This window comes from Alligator mississippiensis, chromosome 3 (assembly GCF_030867095.1).
Source record: "Alligator mississippiensis isolate rAllMis1 chromosome 3, rAllMis1, whole genome shotgun sequence".
Taxonomy (NCBI): Eukaryota; Metazoa; Chordata; order Crocodylia; family Alligatoridae; genus Alligator; species Alligator mississippiensis.
Genome location: NC_081826.1, coordinates 279804550 through 279821351, shown reverse-complemented (window position 1 = coordinate 279821351; position 16802 = coordinate 279804550). Strand labels below are relative to the sequence as shown.

Genomic DNA, 16802 nt, shown 5'->3' with positions numbered 1-16802 from the left:
TATCCCCCTTAAACATGACTGGGTATAAACAGATGTCATGTTTTGAGTGGAATCAGCTGTGCTGGGTTGGACACAGATGATCATCATCATTGGTGTCCAGAGATGTTGTCAGGGCTACTATCCTGCAGGGTCAGACCTCTGGCACCCCCAGGGATTCAGAAGCCCAATTCTGCAAGACAGTGGCCATAGGCGCTGCACCTCCAGTCAGGGTGCAACAGTGCGATACCCCCACTGTGGGAATCCCCTGCAGGATCCCCACCTCTATGCTTGTAGGCCAGGCCCTGAGCCAGGGTATGGCAGTGAGAAGGCACGCCCTGGGAACCTTTCTTGCATGGGGATTCCTGCAGCATAGAGTCAGGCCCCTGAAACCCTGGGTGTGCCTGCTTGGAGAATACAGGCAGTCCCAGGCTGCCTGCATTTTCCTACCCTAAGTACCCCACAGTGGGAGGGTGATTTCCTCTGCATAGCCCTGGCTCCATAGGGTGCTGCACTCTGTTTTATCCCCTCTGTTCAATACAGAAGTCCCTGCTTTGGCTGCATTTATTCCTACAAATGGAGTTTACGTTTGTTCTCTTCATTTCACAATAGGTTCAGAAAAATGCACGGAATGGTTCTTGAAACCACATGGAGAAATTATGGCTTTTCTCCATTGTGGTTTTAAAAATAAGCTTATACACCTCCAGAGATTAAAAAAAAATGTATTATGCTGTGGTTCTTAGATACATTTCTGTTTCTCAATACAACTATCTACTTATCTAAATGATAGTTAGGCTGTGGACCATTTTATGATGTGGAAGTTCATCCCTATCAGTTCAAAAATGTTGCAACCAGTACAACGCTAGGGGTAGTGACAGCCAGGAGGGAGCCCCTTTACAGGCTGCTAGTGGGATAGCCCTGGGTTAGGCAATAACCCATATATGTCTAGTCCTCCAGCTGAAACTGAGCTACTGCACCTTGCATTTACTATTCATTGGATAAAATGGAGGAAGAGCAGTGGGGAAGTATGTGCCCCATTAAATGCAAGGGGTCAGGTTGGAGTCACTACCAAGCTGCCTTCTAAAGGAGTAGCTATCTTACTGGCCATTGGTGATGCATGGGGGGTGCATGTGGGTGCTTCCCCCTGGATACGCCAGCTGCGAACCCAGAAGTGCACTTGCCACCCCTGCCCAGTGACTGGCTGCTGGGGAACCTCCCCCCAGTCAGCTGTTGGCCACTGGGAGACCCCCGCATTGGCAATCTGGTGCCCTCCCAGACTCGGGAGGCACCAGTTGCCCATGTTACTGACTCACACATTCTCTAGCTAGATCATTTCCTCCTTTCCCCAAATATTTCTCTCTCCTTGCTGTCCAGGGAGCCAGCTTCAAAAGAAGAACCTGGAGAAAGGTCTGGGTAGGCAGCCTGGTGACTAGAGCATCATACTAGGAAATCAGGCCAATGTGGGTTCAAATCCTCATTCTAGACAGCAGGGCTAGAACTTAAGTTTTCCACTTCTTTGGCAAGTGCCTTAATCACTTAGCTATTAGGCTAAAGCAGTGATCTCCAACATTTTTAAATAGGCGATCACCTTTGGCATTTAGAAGCAACCCAAGATCTACTGTGTGCCCCCCCCCCCACACTGCCCAGCCGGGAAGTCTGTGGGGAGGGAAGGGGGTGCAGATCAAGGCAGAGGGATAAAAAATTATTTTGGGGCATGTCTCCCCAGCTGGTACGCCCCACCCAGCCGGGGCCCCACTCAACTTACTCCTGCTCCTGCCTCTGCAACACTGTCCCCCATGGCAGGGGTCTCCATCTAGCTCCTGCCCCTTCCCTCCCCCATGGACTGACCTGCTGGGCTGGGGTGCATGCGTGCATGCAAGCAGGGGTATAGGTTGTAGCCGTGTTGGTCTAAGGACATAGGCAGACAAGGTTCCTTGGGTGAATCTGAAATCTTTTATTAGACCAACCCAAATAGTTGGAGAATAGTTATTAAGCAAGCTTTCGGGTTCAAAACCCCTTCGTCAGGCTAAGGAAGTTTCAGCAGTTGGTGTGTGCTCTTCCTGGATGGAATGAAAAGTAAAGAAGCCAGAGGCTGGGCTGGGGAGTCAGTTGTCAGGCAGATTATAATGTGTCATGCAGGCACTCAGCCACTCACCCCAGCTTTGGATTGACTCCAAGAGGCTCTGAGAACTACCACAAGAGGCTCCAAGATCTACTGGTGGATCAAGCTCCACTGGTTGGTGACCACCGGGTTAAAGCATTGGAAGGATTTCCTGTTCATCCACCAACATGGTTTTTTCGTACAATGCTGTGATTTATACTCACCCAGTATAGGCTCCTATGGAGCTGTGTACCTACCCAGATAGAGCACAGCTTATGCATGCATGCTGCTTGTGGAATAGAATCACAAGCTGTGTACAAGTGCCAAAAATGGCAATTTCATGACTGGATATCTACTCTTTGGGCATGAAAAGTGAAATAGGATTCTGCTCCGAGTCTAAAGGGTGGGGAAGCTGCACAATTCTGCTGCTTGAAAGGGATGTCACTTGAAAGGGATGTCTGGCACTTGAAAGGGATGCCTTCAATATATTGTCTTTACCAGTGGTGCTCATCCCTTTGGTCACACAAGCCAGGCGAATGGCATAGGGCCAGTCCACAAGTCAGATCAGGCCTTGTGTGCTGGGATCGGGGTTCCATGAGTTCTCCAGCTGGCCCCACACACCAGAATCAGGACCCATTCTACCGTGCACACCCGTCTAGCACACAAGGCCATGGCCATGGGGCTTCTCACTGACCTGTGGGGAGCCCTACAGGCTAGAAAGCATAGTGCAAGGGACCAGATCTGGCCTGCAGGCTGGGGGATGAAGACCCCTGCTCTATACCAACCATACAATTGGTCCAATAAAAGGTATCACCCACAAGAATTCTCTCACATATTTCCTGAACCACCACAGCAGCAGCGTTGTCTTAACACACAATGTATTCCAGTGGATGGACCAGGTCTAATGTTGAGAGTCTGGAACCACTGAGCTTCCTAGTTCTTCCTATAAGGAACAAACAACCTGGTTTCAATTCTGTGGTGACATATAAGTACCATTCTTTGCTCACATTATATTACATGGGATCATAGCCACTTTTCTTGGTTTTTGTACCATAGGTTGCCTCCAGGTATAACTGTATTTCTCACTAGCAGAATATTAAAAAGACACATCATTTAATTACTTATAGGGTGCATCCACACATGCAAGCATGTGCGCTTGCAGCAGCTCAAATAGAAGTGGTGCAAATTTGAGCCGGGGCTTTTTGCCTCAGTGCACGTGCTCGGACATGCACTTTGTTGTGGAGCAAATTATGCCACTTGGGGCAAAATAACCCTGCCTGGCTCCTCCCAGATCTGCAGCCAGGGGGAGCTAGAGCCCAGGGCCAGCACCTGTGCTATCCCCAGCAGTATAAAAGGCTGCCCTGTTCTGGCCCCAGCAGTACAAAAATCTGCCTTGGCAAGTAGCTCATGGCCCAGCCAACTGGTACCTGGGGACACTGCCCCTTGTGCCAGCTGGACTGCTGAAGCAGCCCTGAGAGTTCCCCGCACCCTTTACCCACTGCAGCAGTCTGGCAGTGGGGGCTGCTGCCTGGCTGTGACCTGCTGTGCACCTGCCAGACCCGGATGGGGACTGCACAGCCAGTAGAAGGGGGCAGGAGGGCCCAGGCTGGGGCCACTGGGGCTCTCCCTCTGCCCCACACTGTGCGGGCGGGGCCCCAGTCAGCCAGATGGCAGCTGAAATGCTGGTAAGTGCTGAGGGGGGTTCGTTTTTTTAAAACTATGGGGTGGGAGGCAGGGATTGGGGGGGCTTGGGGGATGGGGGGTGGGGATGGGCAGGGCAGGGCAGGGTTTGTGGGGGGTCAAGGGGCCGGGTGGGGAAGTGATCAGAGGGGCTTGGGGGCCTGGTGGGGGGAGGGGCCGGGCAGGGAAGTGATCGGGGGGTGGTCTGGGGAGCAGGCAGGGGTGGGGTTGGGCAGGGCAGGGGTCAGGGGGCCTGGGGGAGTGGGCCAGAAGAGGTCCCCCCCATGGTGCCCTCCCCCCTCCTCCAGCCCCCCCGACCCCTTACTTACTGGCACTGGAGCCCTGGTGCTGGACATGTGGCCTGGCCAGCCGTGCGTTTCAGCACCAGGGCGAGGGGCCAATCACAGAGACGCTCTGGCAGCCACAGCACCTCCGTGGAGGACCCAGCCTGCAGTTGCCTCAGGGCACAGTCCGGGACCATGCCCTGCCCTGGTTTTTTAAACTTTGATTTTTTTCGACCCCTGGATTTTTTTGTTCCTGCACTTGCCTCTTTCCCCGTCTCAAAGGGGTTTGAGATGGGGCAAGAGGCACGTGCACGCTCATCTGGACGTACTCGTATAGGTTTTAGTCCAGTGCAACTTCATCAACAAATCAGACAGAAAGAAATCATCTGGGTCATGAAGTCTAGTCCTCTGCGATTGTAGAGACCACATCATATAAATCACTTCCTTAAATGTGTCTAGCTCCATCTCAAAAGTATATGGGAACATAAAAAAAATGGACTGGAAGGGGCTTATGGGACACTGAATTCAGGTCCATGCATTTGCAGGTCACATTTCTTCAAGGGTTCCCTAAAATTGCGACTTTAAACCCCCATGTAAAACTACAAACAACAAAATGGGGAGATCCAAGAACACTTCAAAATATGCCATACATAAAACTTCATTGCTCTAAAGATTAAAAGGCTTCTAACTTCCAACCTAAATTTATTCTGGTCAAATTATGTCCATTGTTTTATGCCAACATTGTCCTTTAATTTAAATCATTCTTATCCTTCCTCCTTACCTCGCAGTGTTTTTATAAAGGAATCAAATCCTTTCTCTGCTTCTTTTTACTAGTCCAAGGGGTTTTTTTTGTATCTTCTCATAAGGTAAATTCTCTAGTCTGGTGATTCCCAAACTTTTTAGACTCAAGACACCCTTCAGCAGACTCAAAGCACCCCTTGATATACTTGAGGCACACCTCAGGAAATGCTAGCTCATAGTTTTCCCTTTTTTTTTTTTATTACAGAAAAAATAATAGAACAAATCTGCTGTGAAGTACTTAGAAAGACCACAACAGGTCATAATGTTTGTAACACTGCAGATTCCTATCTGAAATCTCTGGTTTATACTGTGAATCATATCTGCACACCTAACAGGGCTAACATCGTGTGGCACCTCGTGGCACCCTTGAAAGGATCTCAAGGCACCCTGGTTGAGAATTACTGCTCTAATCCCTTGATCATCCTGCTAGCTCTTCTCTTACAGTGTTACAGTTTGCAGGCATTTTGCTTGAACATGAGTGACTAGGGCCACACACGGTATTTTAGAGAAGGTTTAACCAGTGCTTTGTACAAGATTATTAGTAGTTCCCTATTTCTACAGGAAATACTTTGAATGATACATTCAAAGTTAATATTTGTCTTTTTTTAATGACATCACATTAGCAGTCAACTCGTATACCTCAATCCTCAGGCATTTCTACTTGCTGAGCTCCCGATTTATAGCAAGTTTTGTTACCATTCCTAAATACATTTTATACTATTAAATTTCATATCACTTCTCTTATTGCAGTCTACAAATTCATCACCTCTATATTGATAAGGTGCCCCAGTTTATGCCATCAGAATTTCACCAGCAAAATGTTTTATGCCAAGACCAGACCTGACGAAGAATGTCTTTCATTCAAAAGCTTATCTATCTTTATTCTAACCAAGCAGTTGGTCCAGCAAAAGCTATCACCCCCAAATAAATCCTTGCCTCTCACGTAATTCTTGGACCACCACAGCTACAACCTCACTTTAATGCTACCAAGATCATTACTGAAAATTGATGCAACATCAGTCCTAATGAAGTCATCCCTGATTTATAATCAGTCTGCAAAAAGAATCAGAGCTTCATATTATAAGTGAGCAAAAGCTGTTGCAGTGATATAATCGCCCCACTGCATTGTAAATATATAGTACATTTTATATACACTTTAAAGCAAGCTCCTATGTCATGTTTATATCTTTTTTGCTTCCCTGTTACAAACCAGAAATTCTATTTCCTTGGACTGTGTCAAGATCTTGTAGTAGCTTACTCAGGTAGCAATTACATCATCATTTATGTTACTGCTGCATTTGTTTCTTCCCCCATGCTTAAAACTAAAACTGAGCAGAAGAATCCCTGCCTTTATGTTGGCTAAACTGACACAATCAGGGATAAAGGAGACATGCATATGACCCCAGCTGGAACTGAGTCACCATTTATGCAGCAGCATCCAAAAAATCTATAGATGGTGAAAATACATAGTTCATGAAAACAAGACTATAGTAAATCGTGGATGTTTCCTGAATTTGAAGGCAGGCTGATTTATACTGCCTTTGCTGTTCAGGTTGAAGTTTACGTAGCCTACTCCAATTCCATATTATCCTAATTCCCATACAACTGTAATTTCTAGATCATCACAGCTATACCATTACTCTTACATTATCACTGGCATTGAAACAGATGTATGATAATTGCCAAATGCTTAAAAATATATATGATTGGTGAGGCAATTTGTCATATTCGGACACTTACTGTCAATATATTGCTTTGAGAGGCATTTTAATCTCCCGTATTTTTACATGATGCGGATGTGGATGCAATTTGACAAAGTATTTTGTTGTAAATAAGGCAGATTGTCTCAATGGGAAAGCAGCACCATGGTGAGCTTAACACACAACAGTCTTGCAGATTGTTATACTCTCTGGAGACTTGACAGAGAGCAAAATACTTCACCTCAAGAATTTTCTTGATATCAAAAGATCAGTGATAAGGTAAGTACAAACTATTTTGTACTCAAAGGAAAAAAAAGACAAAACGAATATGCCTTTGTTTTTTCACTAAAACCAGTCCAAATCCAAGTTTTGCTTTTACAGTTAATTTCAAGGTGTCTAAATTTATTCTAACACTTGCAGCTAACACAAAAGGAATTTCACTTTGCTGCTAAGACAAAACTTGCTTGTGCCTACTGTGTGCAGAAATTGTTCAAGAACATTTTATGCTTGTATAGGTATTATTTTTCTAAGACTGGCAACATTAGGGAGAGTTTAACGGAGTGTGACTTCCTATTGTTGGTGATGAAAAAGATCCAGATTTTTGTTTAGTGTCTTCTCTTTCCTTTATGTTTTGAACACTAGCACAGCCTTTGCTTCCCATCAGCAAACAATCCCCTGAACTACCTATGTTCTTAGACAAGGGCTTCAAAATTTGTAGAGCCAAAAAGGCGGTAATTTACTGGGTAACGTTAGGATACTGCTGAACTCTACTGGGCTTTGGAGAACTGCAGACGGTACCACTCACCATCGGGACCTTCTCCCTGTAGACTAAGATCATTAGGCCAAATTTATTTAGGTTTAACGCTGCCAAAATTAATGGAATGACACCAGGGATTAATATGGCCCACTGTCTATCCAATGTTCTCAGTTCCTAATATCTGGGGGCTCAAGATAATGTGCCATGAGGTAGCAGCACAGAAAGTTATTCTACTGGCCTATGGAGTGAGTGTGGCAAGTCCCCAAGGGGATCAGAGGCTCTTCGTGCAGTGATGTCAGAATAAACTCCTTACTTGACAACAAAAGCCATGCTGACATGGAGAATTTACTCTTCTCACCTCTCCCAGTGCATTTCAGCTCAAATGCAGTCTCATGTCAAACAATTCTCCTGGAGTTTTCCTTGTGATTCATTTATGAATCAGACATGGATTCTGTTGCAATGGTTGTGAATACCATCACAGTCTTCTCCATGTAAATGACACAGCATTCCCGGTTACAGAAGACAAGTGGTTTATGGATCATGAAAAAAGACAAACAAATTTTCCTTCTGACCTACATGTTTTGCAGCTTTTATTTTCAAACATGCCTGTGCTTTGAAATTTGATGTAGGTTGAAAGTGGGTTCAGAAAGGTTTTAAGGTGACAATTCTGCAGAATTCCATCATGGCCCTCAAACACTGAGTTGGTTTAAAGATAACAGTCATCTCACTAAATCTATAACTAAGAAATAAAAAGCAGACTGTTACTTATTTTGGCAGCATAGTCTTGATATATGAACTGACAGAAGCCCTGGGACTAAACCTACCAAGGATGAAAATCTTGTTGAAGCTAAAACTGGTGAGGCTAAAATCTCTGCAGCTTTAATAGAAAATCTCCTAAATTTAACTAACATGTTGCTGGGTCCCTAAGGGCTTTATTAGAGGCCTGCTCAGTTACACAGCCTTGTCATTTCATAGAATCATAGGGGTAGAAAAGACATCAAGAGTTACCTGCTCCAAACCCCTGCAGGAATGCTATTCCTCAGACATCCCATTTGATAACATTCATGTACTTTGTGCAAAGTAGATGATACAAGGTAGGCATCACAGCCCTGGCTGAGCTTTCCCTAGCCCATCTGGCTGCTGCACTGAATTCTAACCCTGATGTTTCTAAATTTCCCTGAGTCTCAGTAGGATTTAAAACTGTTTTTGATTTTGGCTTCTTTGACACTTCCTGGTTACAGATTGTCTGTTACTTCTTTATGGAAATTGAGCCCTGTGATCCAACTGTCATGGACCCCTAGAACCACCGCTGACCCCAAGATATCTGTGGGCACATCTACATGAAACATTTACTGCAGTTGCCTAATTAGCTCTGCAGTAAAGCCTCAGCTTATACATATGTAGCCTTATTAGGCCACAATAATCTAATAAATGCCATCGTAGGTTAGTACTTGTCAACACATGTACTATCCTATGGCAGTGTTATTTGGTGCACTGCAACATACATGTAGACACTGATGGGGCTGGCTGGGGCACCAGGATGCTTCAGTGTGGGGCTGTCTGCTGGCTAGGCCTGCACTGGAGCACCTTCGTGTCCCAACTAGGCCCCCAGACTCCCTGCCATCCAGGGCTGCTCAGCTCAATGTGCTGCGGTCCCAGGTGACACATGTAAGCACAGTGCCTGGGAGCAATAGACTCTACTACAAACTGCAGTAATAGTACATGTAGATGTGCCCTGTGTAGCTTAAGCATCTCATCTTCCAGAACTCCACCTGTGTGGAGGTTTTACCTTTACTCTTTGAGGGAATGTGATTGGGTAGCATGTAAAACACACCCACCTCCACCCACAACTATGCTTTGCACAGGTTTTCCAAACACAATTACTCTTTACCTACCTAGGACAAGAGATATATAGTTTTAAACAAAAAGAAAATCCTACATGCATTTTCCTGCCTCACCATTATAGAAAACCTTCAGCACTTGAGAGCACTAGTGCCCAACATTTTGGCCCATGGGCCAGATGAGTGGTGCAGAGTTAATCTGCAGGCCAGATATGGTCTGTGGGCCTCATCTGGAACGTGGCCTAGTCCAGCATACAGAGCTGGCCCAGCATGTGGCCCCAACCCTGTGAGCTGGATCAAGGCCCAGCCCTGCATGCCAGATTGGCCCCTTAGCCAGATGGCAAGGTATGGAAGTGTTGTGCTGGGGAAGCAATGGCAGTGTTAATTGGCACCAGACCCCCACCACCAAATTTCGTGCCCCTAGAGAGCCCACAGGCTACATGACATGGCTCCACAGGCTGGAGGTTGAACACCTCTTTTCTAGAGCATCCTTGGGCATAGATGAGGATCCTCTTGTGGTCCTGGATCTATCTGCTGTAGCCCCTGGCTTGTCCTCTGAAGCATGGAGTCTCTTTCCCTGTCTCAGATCAGCCAGCTCCAATCATGGCTGATCCCATAGTTAAATGGAACATGCTTACTATGGATATATATCCTTCTTCTCTTGAATGTCTGTGTGTCTCCTTAACCCAACTAATTTCTGTTGTTTTTAGAGAATTGCATCAACACCTTTGTTCCTTTGTTGTGCTGCTAGGGATTTTCCATTACTCACTTCCTGCAAAGAGGGTGGAGAAAGTGGCTTTTCCCAACTTCACCCAACTTGTTGCCTCAAGGTATTTCCCCTGAACAGATGATTTAAGATTTAATGACCAATAATTGAGTGTGGTCTGGCAGAAATATGCAACATTTGTGATAGCAAATGACAGACACCATGTTCACAGACACAAGCCATGATACAGAACATCTACTTCATAATGTCAAGCAGAATTTGTAAACAAGGAACAACCAAATCATCCATACTGTTGCAATAGGTATTGCCATTTCCATTTTATACAGAGGTACAGAACTGTCAAGTGTTTCAACGAGACTAAGAAAGGGGCTGAAACAGAACTGGGCCAGGTCTCCCTATGCTTAATTTGTGTGGCAAACACTAGAACAAAATGTTTCTTCTGTGCAAAGAGAGAAAATTACCAATTAGTCTTATTGTTTTGGAATAAATATTTACTGTGCTACAATTTTCTACACAGAATCATAGAAAAGTAGGGCTAGAAGGGACCTCCTGAGGTCATTTAGTCTGGCCCACTGCTCAAGGCAGGATCATCCCTGACTAAACCATCCCAACCAAGTGCCTGTCTAACCTGCTTTTGAAAATTTCCTAGGACAGAGATTCCACAATTTCTCAAGGTAGCCTGTTACAATGTCTGACCACCCTTATAGTTAGAAAGTTCCTCCTAATCTCCAATCTAAATTTCACCTGATGAAGTTTAAGCCCATTGTGTCTACTACCGTTGCTTAGGGTCATGGAGAAGAGTTCATCTCCATCTTCCCTGTAAATAGCCGTTCAGGTATTAAAGACTGTTATCAAATCCTCTCGTAATCTTCTCTCCTCCAGACTAAATAACCATAGTTCTATCAGCCTTTCCTCATAAGTCTTGCCTCCCAGGCCCCTAACAATTTTTGCTGCTCTTCACTGGACTCCTTCCCAACTGCCCATATCCTTCTTGAAGTGTGGGGCTTGAAACTGGACACATGCAATATATAAAACCAGAATTAGTTTTTGTAACGTGCAATTAATATCTATTATTATACACTTGGACTACTTCTGAATATTAAATATATTATGACAAACAGCATACATTGCCTTGCAACTCTGCTGCTTTTCAAATTGCAGAATAAAACACATTCTTCTGCTTTATGATCTACAATCTAAGAGAAACCATACAGACAAAAAAGACACAAACAGCAGTTCAGATACAGGAGATTTAGAGATGGGTGAGGAGGGATTTCTGGAAGATATAGATTGTATATGGAGTAAGTTAAGTAAAGGCATACTTGGTAGCCAAGATTTGTGAAACTAGTCCTACTGTAGAAGGTTGTATGAAAGATGTACGCCTGAGTGCCTTGGACTAAAGTAAACCTAAACCTTCAATCTTGCTTTCCCAACAAGATTACATATTAACCTGCTCCTTAAGCGCCTCCCTACTAGGGCAGGAAACAGGGAGAAAACTTTTTGTGTTTGCTTTTATTTGTTCAAGACATTGAAATGCCACAGAAGAGGCCTATGCTGATGATGGAATGAGAGAGAGAAGGAAAAAATAATTTAGCAGAGAAAGAAGCAAAGGGGTTGAGGAGAATAAATTGAATTTAAGCAGACAAAGGTAGGGCAAGGTTAGGTGAGCCCCTGAAGATGAGGACAAGGAGCTTGCATTTACTTTATGAAAAGAAAGAAAGGATGGGTGGAAGGATTCCAGGAAGAAAAGATGTGGCAGGAGAAGAAGATAGCTTCAAACATTCTGTGCCTGAGCTGTTTTGGTAGCTGGATTTATCTTTAGGATGAAACAGTGTTTTGATGATTCTAGTGACTAATGGTATATATATTGTTGTTCTGCTATTAATTACACATTATTTATGCAGCTACTGAATAGCTCTTTTTGATTTTGAATCTCAATCCAGTTTCATGCTTTGATGTAATGCCTTTACCTTTGTGCCCAAGCTACAAGCACTGCTTACTTAAAATATAAATTGACTACTGGCCACACATAGTGCTCTTTTAATGATTTACAGAGCCCTGGGAAGAAAGACTCAGACTTATGCACGCTACCATTGTAAAATATATTTACAAGAGATTCCGCAGCTAAGCACTAGCACAGCAAATATTTTTGTATTGCAACAACTCTACAAAAGCACGAAAGCTTACTTTGCAGCTCAACACACAGTCCTCTTAAAACAACTTCTTGTGTCTTCCTGTACTAATCTAAAGAATTTGAGTACAGGAGGTACATCTTCCCTATAACTCAGTATGCAGATAAACAAGGCCAGAAGTAGAGAAAATTACTGGATAACATTTGATTTCTTTGCTATTATACTTAAAGGAAAAACATACTACTGGCTAATGCACAGAGCATAAAAACTAGTAATCCAAAAATGTTGTGTATTATTTTAGGTAGTAATTTATTTTTAAACATGTCATAATGTTGGCTTTTTTTCAGTTTTATAGTACAGTCTGTGATCTAGGCATAAAAACCCTGACCCTTCCAGCTAAATCTATTAACCTCCAAACAAGCCAATAAGTAGCATTTGTACTTAAAGGAATGCCTCCAACTTTGAATCTAATCAATTAAGGTAAAAAAAAGAAAGAGATGGAAGTAATTGCAGGTATAATGCTACCTCAAACCCTAACCATACTAATGGCTATGGTTTTATATTCACATTTTCCTACTTTGAAAATGCTTCTGTCTCTTCTGTTACTATATGACAGATGGGCAGAGACAAAAGTTTAAACTTATTTGCTAGTCAGAGGAAACAGGAGAACCGAGCAAACAGTGGAAGTGTCTCTATAAGCCTAGAGGCCCTAATTCCTTTAAGCTCCTTTGAAAATCTGACTCAGTGTCTTTTGACCCTTTTGAAATAAAATATGTGATTGTGATTCATTAATAGGAAAAACTATAATTCTAATATGATGCTATCAGAAACCTTTGCAGGTTAACTGAGTACTCTTAGAAAATAATACTTAGAAAGTATTAAGTAGGTATGGGCCTGAGTCCAAGTTCAGCTTCAGATCCAAGCTCTCACGAATTTAGGTGAAATCTGCTTCTGTCCTTGATATTAGATATAGGTATGTAACAAAGATGGCCCCAGGGGTGGCCGTGATGCCCCCTGGTGGCCACTTAGCTTCTTTTCACCCTGTTCTCAAGGCCACCTCCCCTTCTGTTCCCCTGCTGTGCCTTCTTGATGTAAATATGTATTTAGAAATTGGAGGCTGCCCCAGGGATCCCTGAATGAGATTTCATCCACTCATGATCTAATTGTTCATCACCTTAAGGGCTAACTTCTTGGCCTCCTTCTACCTCTGCAGCTACACCCATGCCTTGCAGATGTCATTCTGTACACTGTTCTGCCCTTTTAGAGGCCTCAACCCTCTCAGCTTTAGCCTCCCTTTCCTCCAGCTGCAGATCTCCACTGATTCATGCCCAGCTCTCCTGGTGTCAGCCCTGTCAGTTTTCTGTGTCTCTGGGCCCCTGGCCCCTGTGTCTCTCACTCCAGGACAGCCCTTAGCAAACAGGGTGTCTGACCCCAGGCTGAGCTGCCCTCCCTGGCTAGGGACAGACATTGTACATAAACCGGTTTAAGTGATCAGAAACTGGTATAAACTTGTAACAGAACAGATGTTCAGTGCACATAAATGGCTGAAACCAGTTTGAGATAAACCTGGTTGAATGTAATATCAGACTTAACTGATTTGGGTCAAACTGATTTATGTAATGTGTGTCCCAGACCCCATGCTGGTTTTAGATAAACCAGACTCCCCCAGCATCCCAGCATGTTCTCTGGGCTGGGCAGGGCTCTCTCTTCCATAGCAGAGCTGGCCACTCCCTGCTGCTCCCTGGCTGCAGCTCCGGAAGAGACTGAAGAGGTTTGCCTGGCTTCCCCGTGCTCCCACCCTCCCATCGCCACTCCCTGCTAAGCGGTGATTCCCTCCTCTCCTCTCCCTTGCTGAGAGGTGTCTGTGTATTAGCTAACAGACCACATGCTGGCTACGGTTCATGCTGTGGCAGATGGGACAAAGGCAGAATCAACAGGTAGCTGGTAATGTTCCTCTGTTGTTTTCTTAATGGGGTGAGAAACACTGTGTTATCAATTCCCTGCTGGGCTGGTGGGGTGGGGACCCCTCCCTAAACCCTAATCAGAGCATCCTGCCAGGGCCTGGCCATGTCCCCCTAAGCTCAGTACTGTGGAAGGGAAGGGAGGGCTGCTCTTGCACCCCCAGGCTTCTAGCCTGAGCCACTACAGGCATGTGCCTGCATGTCTGGGATGTCTGTGTAGTTACAAACTGATTTAGCCTAGCCAGGTTAGACTAACCTGCAAAGATTGAATTAATTCAGGCTCAGGCTTTTTGAATGTCTGTCCATAGCCCCTGTCTCTACCCTCAGGCCTCTGGTCCCTTATCCTGGGCTAAGCTGCTTGCTTCCACAGTCCTCAGTCCTCTGATCCTTGATATCATGCCAGGCTGCTTGCCTCTCCAGCCCTTAGCTCTCTGGTCCTTTACCCAGGCTGGGATGCCTAATGCCAAGTACCCTACCAGGCACCCCTCCATGGCTTCCAAACCTTCCCCATAGCCACAACCCAAACCTCTGGTATAAAGCCTATTTTACTACATAAGAAAAATACCCAGCTTCACAACAAAATAATCTACCCAGCTTTGGGTTATTACCTCCATACAGGGCCCCCAGCTCCCTTTAGTTTCCTCTAGGTGGCTCCAGAGAACCAGTCAGGTGCCTGCTAGTCTGTCTGCTGCAGGCATCTTCCTCAAGAGCTCCTCACCCTTCAGCATGCAGGGTCAGACTCCATAATGTGGCTCAGGCCCTGGGTTTATGTGCCTAAAAGCTATGCCCCCTTCTGGTCACCTGCCTTCCCCAGCCTTGCACAGGGTTTTCCCTGTCAATCAAGGGCCAGCCTGCTCTCCTATACCTATGGCCCCACAAAGCCAGCTGAGCCATCTCCATCTTTGTAAAGTGACAGGAGCCTCCTGGCTCCTTGCCACAGTTCCCTCTCCTCCCCTTCCTTTACTCCCAAGCAACTGGGTCTGGGTCTTTTGTTACAAAAGATCAGTTTTCTGTTCTGCAAATTCAGGGGATGCAGAAATGATGTTTGCTTTAGGGGTCGGTTGATCAACATTCTTTGTTTCAAAAGATGCTTTTACCTCAAGCCTTTCACACCTTTAAAAAGTCTGGTTGAACCAAGGGTTTTTTATTTAAAACCCCCCCCACATCTTTGCTAGCCCCTATTGCATTATTTATTTTCAAGAGTAGCTAAAAGAATGCCTACAAAATATGCAGATATGGATCCAAGATTTATAGAATCATAGAAAAATAGGGCTGGAAGGGGGACTTTGGGGAAGATTTCATAGTTTCATAGTAGCTAGGGTCAGGAGGGACCTGAACAGATCATCTAGCCTGACCCCCCTGCCACAGGCAGGAATGAATGCTGGGTTCACAAGACCCCAGACAGGTGATCAGCTAACCTCTTTTTTAATTTACCCAAGGTAGGGGCAAGGACCACTTCCCTAGGAAGTTGGTTCCAGATTCTGGCCACCGTAACTGTAAAATATTGCCTCCTATTCTCCATCAGCTTATTACCATTGTTCCTTGTCACCCCAGGTGGTGCTGGGGAGAATAGGGATCTTCCTATTTGCTGATGATCTCCCCTGATGAGTTTATAGGCAGCCACCAGGTCCCCCCTCAGCCTCCTCTTGCCAAGGCTGTACAGGTTCAGGTCCCTCAGTCTCTCCTCATAGGGCCTGTCCTGCTGCCCTCTCACCAAGTGGGTGGCCCTCCTCCGAACCCTCTCCAGGCTGGCCACATCCTTCTTAAAGTGCGGCACCCAGTACTGGATGCAGTACTCCAATTGAGGCCTAACCAATGTCATATAGAGGGGGAGTATCACCTCTCTGGACCGGCTTGAGATGCACCTTTGGATTCATGACAAGGTATGGCTGGCCTTGCTGGCTGTGGCCTGGCATTGGTGGCTCATGTTCATCTTGGAGTCAATAATGACTCCAAGATCCCTTTCTGTCTCTGTGCTTTCAAGAGGGGAACTCCCCAGCCTGTATGTAAGCTGTGGATTCCTTCTCCCAAGGTGCAGCACCCTGCATTTGTCTACATTGAACCCCATCCTATTCTCATCTGCTCACTTTTGTAGTCTGTCTAAATCTAGTTGCAGCCTCTCTCTCCGTTCAAGTGAGCCCACCTCACCCTACATCTTAGTGTCATGAGCAAATTTGGACAATGTGCTTTCCACCCCCTCGTCCAACTCGCTGATGAAGATGTTAAACAGTGCGGGCCTGAGGACCGAGCCCTGGGGTACCCCACTGCTCACATCTCACCAGGTTGAGTACGACCCATCTACCACTACACTCTGGGTACACCCCATCAGCCAGTTTTTTACCCATCCAACTGTGGAGGCATCAATGCCACAGTTGCTTAATTTATTAATGAGAATGGGGTGAGAGACAGTGTCAAAGGTGTTCCTAAAGTCTAGGAAGACTACGTCCATGGCGACACCATCATCCAAGGATTTAGTTACCTGGTCATAAAAGGCAATCAGGTTGGTCTGGCAGGACCTGCCTTTGATGAACCCATGCTGGTTGACCCTGAGCATGATCTCCCCTGCTGGCCCCCCACAGATGTGCTCCTTGATGATTTTCTCCAATCTCAAGGCTTCAAGCTCAACCTTGGGCTCAAGGCAGGATTGTCCCTGTTTAAGCCATCCCAGTCAGGTGTCTGTCAGCCTGCTCTTAAAAACTTTCAATGATGACAATTCCACAACTTCTCTAGGTGAAATTCCAGATGAACTGGCACTAGTGGGATAGTCTCCTATTTTACTTGATAGTACATTAGTTAATAGTAACATATGTGTTGGAGAAGAATATGCTACAGCTTGGTTTTG

The 16802-nt window shown here is 45.3% G+C and overlaps 1 protein-coding gene across 8 annotated transcripts in view; it reads right to left on the bottom strand.

The window, feature by feature from the left end:
• The window catches only part of PRLR (prolactin receptor), a 230990-nt gene that overhangs the window by 82984 nt on the left and 131204 nt on the right, over positions 1 to 16802 (bottom strand). The window lies entirely within an intron of this gene.